The following is a 9424-nucleotide window of genomic DNA, read 5'->3' on the forward strand; positions in this document are numbered from 1 at the left end:
CCCAAGTTAGGAAGGCAAGAGTCTGAGTCTGTGTTAGGTGGCACTTACATAAGGTCATCTGGAAAGCTGGAACCTTGCAAAGACTGTGGCCTTTCCCCAGACTTTGGGGCTATGATCTGAATGCTGTGATATCAGAGCCCTTCCTCCCCTCCCAAAATGACACTGAGGTGGGTGGAAACCTCAGGTGCAGCAGTGTCTGCCTGCTTCGTACTCCCCCCCAGAAATCTCTCTCTCTCTCTCTCTCCCCGTGTCCACATCTCTCCAGTCACCTTTTACAAGCACATTCACATGAAATCACACTGTAACTGCCTGTTTCCTCGGCACTTCTGCTGTCTTTTCTCTGGCAAAAGAAGAAAGTGTTACTTTTAAAAGTAAAACCAGAAGATGAACACCACCTCCAAAGGGAGTGGATGCCCTTTGTTGCCACACTAATCAGTTGTTCAATGGTGGCTTTTTTGATACAGGCATTGGAACCACAAACTCAGTACCTCTTCACAGAACAATGTAACAACCGATAGAACAGGCTTATAAGGTAAAACATGTGAAACTTGATGTGGACACCAACTATCCACTTGCCCTATATACTTCTCCCTGAGGGAGGAACAATAACTTGGTGGTAAAGCAGGGAGGAAACCCTATAATAACTGTAAATGTTAGTATCTGCAAACAGGTCCACCCTGTTCCTCCCCCTCATCCATTAAAAGTGCAGGGTTGCTATAAAGTTAGAACAGATTTACATAGTCTTTTTAAAAATCTAATAAAAATGCACCCAATTCTACCCATTTGTTTCTGAAAGTTGGCTCTAATTATTGTTTTCACCATTTCCAACTTTTAGAAAGCTTCCTGTCCTGGTCTTTCAACAATGCAATGTATACAACTTAAGTGGAATTTCTTGTAGAAAAAAACAAAACAAACGAAACACTTAAGTTTTTTTTTGGGGGGGGGTTTATAAGCCTGGCAGTTTTAAAGTATAACAAATGCATACACAGTGGATAACTATCTTAGTTTGCACACGTTGTGGGAGTCATCTTCCAGTTCAGCTCTTCCTCCTCATCACTGCCATGAGTCACCACACTGATCATGCTCTAAGACCAGAGTCGAGGCACATTATTCAAGGGGTCTCTCTTCCCTTCTCAATATCTGGTTTAGTCCATGCATGCTAAAGAATAAATGTGTCTGTCTGTGGGAAAATGGCACCCAGGAAAAAACCACAAGAGGTACGACAAATTCCAGGCTAGGAGGGATTCTGTCAAGGAGCTGAATATGGCCACATCCCAGGCCATTATTATTTGTTTCATCTCCGGAATTACAAACCAGTGCACAACTAAGAAATTCCTGAGGTGGCTACAACTGTACAAATTTCAGAAGAAAAAAGATAAAAAATATTTTAAATATGAAACAATGCTACTAATAAAAGTGCAGCTAATCTTTCAGTCAGAGAAGATTTGTTTAAATAGACATGTCTTTAACAGCTGCTGGAAACAAGCCACATTGGCATGTGCTTAATATCTATCAACTGGTACGAGATTCCACAGAGAAAGACAATCCACTGGAGACTATACAGTCGTACCTCGACTTGAGAACGTCCCTACATAAGAACGATTTGAGTTACGAATGACTCTGTTCGCAAAAAGTTGCTTCGACTTGAGAATGGAGCCTCGAGTTAAGAACCAAAAAAGAGGGGGGGGAACTTTCCTGTCCTTTTTTTGACCTAAGTTCATCTTAGGTCAAAAGAAGAAAAAATGAAAAAAAAATTCATCCCCTAGTGGTAGTTACGAATTAACTGGCTTTGCATTAGTTCCTATGGGAACTAATGCTTCGACTTAAGAACAGCAGTTACTGATTAAGTGGTTTTCAATGCATTCCTATGGGAAATGGTGCTTCGACTTAAGAACGTTTTGACTTAAGAACGCAGTCCCAATACGGATTAAGTTCTTACGTCGAGGCACCACTGTACTCTGAAGATACTTCTTACAGAGTCTGCCTGCCTTGCCCATGTGGACCATCCAGAAGTGCCTCTTCTGTCAACCTCACTGACCATCCAGGCAGGTTGGTAAAGGAATATGCAGGGTCTCAGATGAACTCATCAACTTAATCTGAGAGCTAACAACCAGTGTTGCTCCTTCAGCAATGGTGCTACACAGCTGATGCCAGCAGCATTACTTGCAGGTGCTAATTTAGACCTCACCTCAAGGGCTGTCCCACTAATTGCAGCAATCTAGTCTTGAGGTTGGTAGGGCCTATACCACTGTGGCAAAGCTACTTCTGTCCAAGATAAGTTGGTTTATTTTTATTTATTTTATTTCTATGCTGCCTTTCTCCCATAAAGAGACCAAGGCAGCTCACAATAATTAAAATGTGAGGGATTTTTAAGACAACAGATTATTTAATTAAAAAGAATTATACAATAGTATAAAACTTAGTCCTCTAAAATACTAGAAGAACTTATAAAAATACATTTAGGGGATAATCAAGATCTCAGAAAGAATCTAGCTTTCATGCCCAATATAGTTATTAAAACCTATTTCATTTTAAGAATGGTCTTTACTTATTGCTTGAAGGACAAAAGGGAGGGGGCTGATGTAGCCACCTGAGGGAGGGCATTCCACAATTGGGAATAAGCCACAAAAATGGTTAGTTGGTCAAAAGATTACCATATTGCCTTGGAAGCCAACTTTCTGGAAAAGAACTGAACATAATAGCAGAATGCATCATACTGATTATACAGATGACATGGGGGAAGGGTGTAGCTTGCTTTGCAAGCTTAAGATAGCAGACTTAGTCACCAGCATCTCCAGATACAGTGGGGAAAGACTCCTATTTCAGAAACTGGAAAGCAGCTGCCAATCAATGTAGATGATACTAATTAGTTGGACTAATGCTCTGACTCAGAAGAAGGCAGTTTCTAATGTACCTAAAACTGAAATGTAATCCTTAGTATATTCAGTTAAATTAAACCACATCAAATTAGCTTGTGAACATCAGCATTAGTCATAATGCATTAATGCTAAATAAGAAAAGAACATTAATTTGCTAATGTTAAGAGATCACAAAAATTAGTTACATTCATCACTGATTAAAATGTTAATTGTTCAATAAATGAAAAGTATTTTAAATGCCCAAGAATAACCTAAAATGGAAAACCAACCAACAAACCCCAATTATTCCCCAAGCAATAAATTTATGGGTTGTGACTACATAGCAAAAGAAATGCAAATTCACTCACTGTGAAGTTGTACTGGGGAATTCAAGTTTCCCTCCATCTGTTCAAATTAACTGGCCACAGACAGCTAGGAGGAAATTGGCTTAACAGCTTTGTTTTCAGCTTGTTAATGTAGCTCTACAGTAGTCCTGCAGGAGACACAGTTACAGGGGAACTACCTTAATAAGCTGTAAACGAGGGCTAAGTGGCAATTTCTTTCTTTCTTTCTTTCTTTCTTTCTTTCTTTTGTCTAGGTACACAAGCACAACTACGCTGGCACCAAGTTTTTTTTTTAATTAAGAAATTGCTTTATTTGCAACCCACCTGGCCTGGATATCTGTCCCCTCCCAGCCACCGTACCATTGCAACAACCTCACAACACCCTTTCCTGCATTGGTTCAAGGGATCATATTACCTGAACAAATGGATCTGTTATGAAAAAAGTAGAAGCCCCTGTGGTGGAGAAGCTACAGATCTGGGAGGGAAAAATTCAAGCTGACTCACATTTACTCTTAAACCATGTGGTCAATGAAAAAAAAAGTGTATCAGGACATCCCAATCCCATAGCATTTTCCATATATTTGTCAATGTAGCAGAAACATGAAATTAGAATACTTATTCAAAAAAATTAACACCACTGGTGTTTACAGTACATTCATTTCTGAAAAATGTAACATTATTTTTGGCAAATTTTTGAATTAATGAACAATTAATTTTAAACAAATTATGTCCAAGTTCTGAGTACAAATGTAGAAAGTTATCTGAACCAAACTCCTGTGGCTATGTTGTCAAACAATGTAAAAAACTATCAGAATGCTAGAGAATATTTGTTTGAATACAGCACAGGTTTCAAAAGACTTCTAGGATGTGGTACAAATCCTCCATATGATTTGTGATGCAAAGGAAACCACTTAATTTATAAGGGGGAAAAAACCCAATGACTCCCTATGATGTTGATTTTATTGTACCAATTAGCACATCAAATTCTAGGTGTTTTTGTTTTTTGTTTTAATCTGAGGCTCCCTACCCACCAGAGATGAAAGAAACCCATTGCTCTCTGATGTAAGTTTAAGATGTATTTTTATTGCCTCATCAGTTTGCATTTCTGCATCAAGGAAGTGATATCACATATATTTTTTTTAAAAGTTTTGTTTCTGTTTTGACAAAAGGAGTAATTTTCTGTGCCTCCTCAAATACCTGCTGACCTAGACTTTCCAATGTCTAGGTCAGCAGGTATCTTCAGAATAAGCAGGGTTGTAGCTATACCTCATAGATTGATACATACGAGTGGGTGCTGATAAGTATTGAGCCTTTCTCAGATAAATTTGAGCTGGGAAGCTGTAACTGCCACACTATTCTACATATTCCCCCAGGAAGTCAATGCACTTGTGACATCTGTCCTGCAGTTTCTTAAGTCCCTGCAAATAAAATTCTTCCGACTGCTGGTGTAACCACTCATTTGCAGCATTAGTTGCCTCCAGAACATCCCCAAATCGTTGTCCCTTTGGGTGTTTTTTGAGTTTGGGGAACAGAAGGAGCCAGGTCGGAAGAATAGGGTAGATGGGGCATCACTTGAAAGCCTAAAGACGTCAGTTTTGCCGTTGTTTCACCTGCAGTGTGTGGCGAGGCGTTGTCGGGCAACAGGATGACACCTTTGGAGAGCTTTCCTCAATGTTTTTCCTTGATGTTTTGCCTCCACTTTGTCAATAAAGCACAGTAATATTTTGCATTGATGGTTGAACCCTGTTGGAGGTAGTCCACCAGCAGAACTCTCTTCTTAACCCAAAAAACTGTTGCCATTTGCCTCTGCACCAACCTTTGCACTCAGAACTTCTTTGGCCTGGGGGAACCACCTTTGTCTCAGGATCATAACAGGAGATCCATGTCTCATCACCAGTTCACCCAGGAAATCTGACTCATTTCTTGCAAAATGTTCCAAAACAGCCACCGATGACTCCACACGTTTCCTCTTTTGTTCGGTTGTCAAAAGTTTGGGGATCCACTTTGCTGCCAGATTTCTCATTTCCAAGTCGTTGTGGATAATGCAACCAACTCTCTCACGTGATATTCTCAGATATATAGCAATACTTTTGGCTGATATTTGGCGGTCCTCCATGATCATGTCATGGATGGCTTTCACATTTGCAGGCACAGAGACAGAAACAGACCTTCCACTGGGTTTCTCACTTTCAAAACCGAAACCGCCAGTTTTAAAATTGACAACCCAATGTTTAACTGTTGCATATGAAGGGCCACTGTTACCCATAATTTGTGACATTTCATCATGGATCTGCTTTGCACCTTTCCCTTGGAGATACAAGAACTTGATTATAGTCCTATGCATTTCCACACTGAACTTTTCTGGAGGTGCTACCATGTTCACTTTGGACCTGAACGTGAAAGTTAAGTTAAAATCATAGGTAGCTGATTTTTGCACTATTGAATAGAGACAAATTGGCCAATACACCCTGCAATTCATAGCTTCCTGGCTCAATTTTTTCTGGGAAAGGCTCAATACATATCAGCACCCCCTTGTATTTACGTGTAGGCCACAAGCCAGAAATTCTTTTCTGTAGTTCTGCTTGGTAGAATCATAGAATAGTGGAACTGGAGGGGCCTATAAAGCCATCAGGTCCACACCCCTGCTCACATCCTGTAAATATATGAAAACATCTCTCTTATTTTTCTAGATTTTGTCACTTGCTGTTTTTTTTATGGAGACAAATGGAGTTGCACCTGTAACCAACGGCTGTAGTATGGAATGCTCCTATCAAGGCACGCCTCACTTGCAGGCTTCCCTGCCTTCTCTCTTCCCAAAACCAGTCAGTCATTATTCTATGGTTAAATAACTTGCTCAGGTGTGGGGTTTTTTTTAATTGGGTTGTTTGATTAAAAAGCCTTTAGAGGCTTCCCCCCCCCAAAAAAATATTTTCCCCCTAAACATTTTCTAAAAATTCTACCCACTGCACTCCACCTTCAGCATTGTCTCTCACTAGTGTCAGAGATGGAGGAGTCTCCAGGAAGAGCAAAGAAATGGACCCCAGTGCCCACCTCTACTGACCATGACTAAAAGACCAGTGCCTGGGCTCATCTTCTCCTGTTTAATAAGGCTGAGACTTATTAAGGAGTTGGGCATGACTGGAGGCGGATCCCGAGTGGGTCTGGAGGCACCTCCATGCCTGGGATTCCCCCTTCTGCTTCTGCCACCGCTGCCCGCCGCCCACTGGGTTGTTGTTGGTATTTTTCCAGTTTGGGCACTCAGGCTGAAAAAGGTTCACCATCACTGACAGAGCCTATGCAGTTATTACCAGGAGACCCCATGGCTGCCAGAGCCAGTGGGGATGGGACCAGCAGCATACACACCATAGACCTTCATTGCCTTCAGGCAGGCCATGATAACTGATAGCTATAGTCCAGCAAAACCAGAAGCACCAAAATGGGCATGATTACAGATGGGCACACACCACAAAAATGGTAGTTCCTGCTTTTTCACGGTTTGGGGCTACCCATGAACCACAAAACATCCAAACTTTTTTTAAAAGTGAACCATGAACCAATTCATAAAAAAAACATTTGTGCCTTGAGGCCGGGGAAATGAAACCCCTCACTCTCACTTCCTGCCTCCCTCCCTTTTCTCATTGTCCTGTCACCTTCCCTACCTGGCCCTATGGCCTCCTCCTCCTCCTCCTCCTCCATCACTGCAAATGGGTGGTGCGGCACCACACAACCCCAATCTGTCATTGTGTGGTGCTGGATCACCCCCTGGCAGCCCCCCAACCTGTCCACTGCCCCCCCTTGCCTCCCTACCTGGTCCTGCAGCCTTCTTCTCTTCCTCTTCTGCTGCCATCTCGAGAGGCAGTGTCCAAGCTTCCTTTCCAGAAGCCAGGCCTGGCTGTTTCTCAAGATGGCAACAGAGGCGGCAGAGGAGAAAGCAACAGGGTCAGGCAACGGGGGCAGTGGGAAGGGGGCAGGGGGGCGGGCTGTGGGGATGGTGGGGAATGATCCAGGAACTTCATTTTAAAAGTTTGGTTCAGGTTGGTTCAGGTTCATTGGTTTTGATGAACCCAAACCAGTGATTTTTAACAAACTTCCTGGTTTGTTTGTTTTTTAGTTTGTGCCCAGTCTTTAAGGGTGATTAGTAAAACTGAATTATACACTGGCTTTATAAAGAGTGCCACAGTTTTTCTCTTATTAGAATGCTGAGATGAGTGAGTGACAGAGATATCCACCATGCACACCGGGATGGAATACTTAAATTACAATCCTATGCCCATTTACCTAGAAGTAATCCCCATTCAGTTCATTGGGAATTACCTCCAAGCAGATGAACACAGAACCAGTGTGGTGCCATGGATAAAGTGTCAGAATTGGATTCAAGAGACCTGGATTCAAATTCTCAATTAACCATGGTAACCCACTGCAGAATGACAATGATAAGCCACTCCCTGAACATCTCACAGACCTCAACAACTCTGTGAGGGTTATGGTAGGTCAGAAGCAACTTGAGAGCACATAAAACAACAAGGTGAGCACAGGATTGCCCTGCCAGTATAACTAATGGCATCGGGTATTTCTCTCGCTGTCATTCCCCATCCACCACCTTGTCAATTTGTTAAGACTCTGTCCCATACAATTTGATGGATAAGCGCAGAACTGCAGAAGCTGCTCCTATTCATGCAGCCAGCTGGTGATATCCTTTCAATTCCTTTCAGACTCCAATCTTTCCACCTGCTACTGTTAATTTGGTGGGCACAGTCAGCATTCTGGTCAGGAAGGTGACTGTGGCAACAGACACTAGGCTCTGGCAGACTTGGTGTGATTACACAGCAGAAAAATGCAAAAGGGTCCACTATAAAGTTGTACCTGGGAAGAGAGGTTTCCCTGGGGTGAATTTGCTTCAGCCAACTAAACAGAAGCCAACAGAGAGAGGAGAGGAAATCCGACTTGTTTGCAGTTTGTTAAACTGTTTGGATCCTCTCCTCTCCGCACCTGGTGCCCGGGTCTACTTGTTTCTCTCTTCCCTCCCTCCCTTCTTGGCTTGCTGTCCTAGCACTAGGTAATGAAAGAAAGGGGGGGGGGAGGAGTGAGAAATAAGTGGAGTGGCAGAAGGAAGTTTTCAGTCCAGCCTGTTCCAGCTTGGTAACTCTGCTTTGGCCATCCAGATTTGCAGGAAGCATAGTTAGAGAAGAGCTACCTTAAAACTCCCCCCCCCCCCAGTTGCCTATCTGCCCTAGCACTAGAAAGCTGGAAGGAAGGGAGGGAGGGAGGGAGGGAGGAAGGAAGGAAGGAAGGAAACAGAACCAGGCACCAGGTATGGGGAGCAGGGGATTCAAGTGGCAGCCAGTTTCCTGCTGTCCTGTCTCTCTCAGGATTGGGGGGGGGGGGGAACGGACTCTGGGTTGCTTCACATAGACTTTGACATCATGTAGTCATTGAAAAGACAGTCCCAATCCCAGAGCAATATCAACATTATTTCTCAATGTAGTCTCACCCTTACTCAGAAATTGTTCTGCAAACAGTATCGAAATCAGAAATGACACAAGTCACATACTTAATGAAGCACACTGAAATTTTCTACTTTTACAGCCACAGGCTCCTGATCCAGAATGGGTTCCCGACCAAGCCCCATTCATTTATTTTGTTTTCTTTTGTTTCCTGAAAATTCCCCTACCTCTTTGTCAATTTGTCTCTGAGTTTTCTGAAAAACCAATTAAACACAGCCCATTGGCTAGCTGAGATGTCCCTAGCTGTTGAGCAACCACGTTGACATATTTATATAACAAGCCCAGGCTGATTACCATCTGGGTGATTTTCAGCTAGATATCACAGGAAACGATGCACTTGCTGACCCTATCGGTCTTGCAGTATTCTGTTCACAATTTATAGAACAGAGCAAGTGATTTCCTTTTAAAATGTGGCCACAATGTTTATGCTCACCAAGCTGTGAAAGTAAAATTAAAAATAAACAGATGAGGTAGATTCAAAAATACACATGGAGCACAGACATGCAAAGTTTGAAAACCTGTTCCCATTTTCAAATCTAGAGCTCTGTAGTAAGGAAAAAAAGTTCTGTTGCAGATTTCTAGTGGAAGGTCAGTGGAGACCTTCAGATGAGTTGCAGCAGATCAGGGAGTATTTCCAAATCCCAGTTTTAACTACAGCAGCAACAACAAGTCTCACTGCCCTCCTAAATTATGCTGCTGAAATGAAGAAATACTTTGG

Source organism: Pogona vitticeps, chromosome 2, assembly GCF_051106095.1.
Source record: "Pogona vitticeps strain Pit_001003342236 chromosome 2, PviZW2.1, whole genome shotgun sequence".
Lineage (NCBI taxonomy): Eukaryota > Metazoa > Chordata > Lepidosauria > Squamata > Agamidae > Pogona > Pogona vitticeps.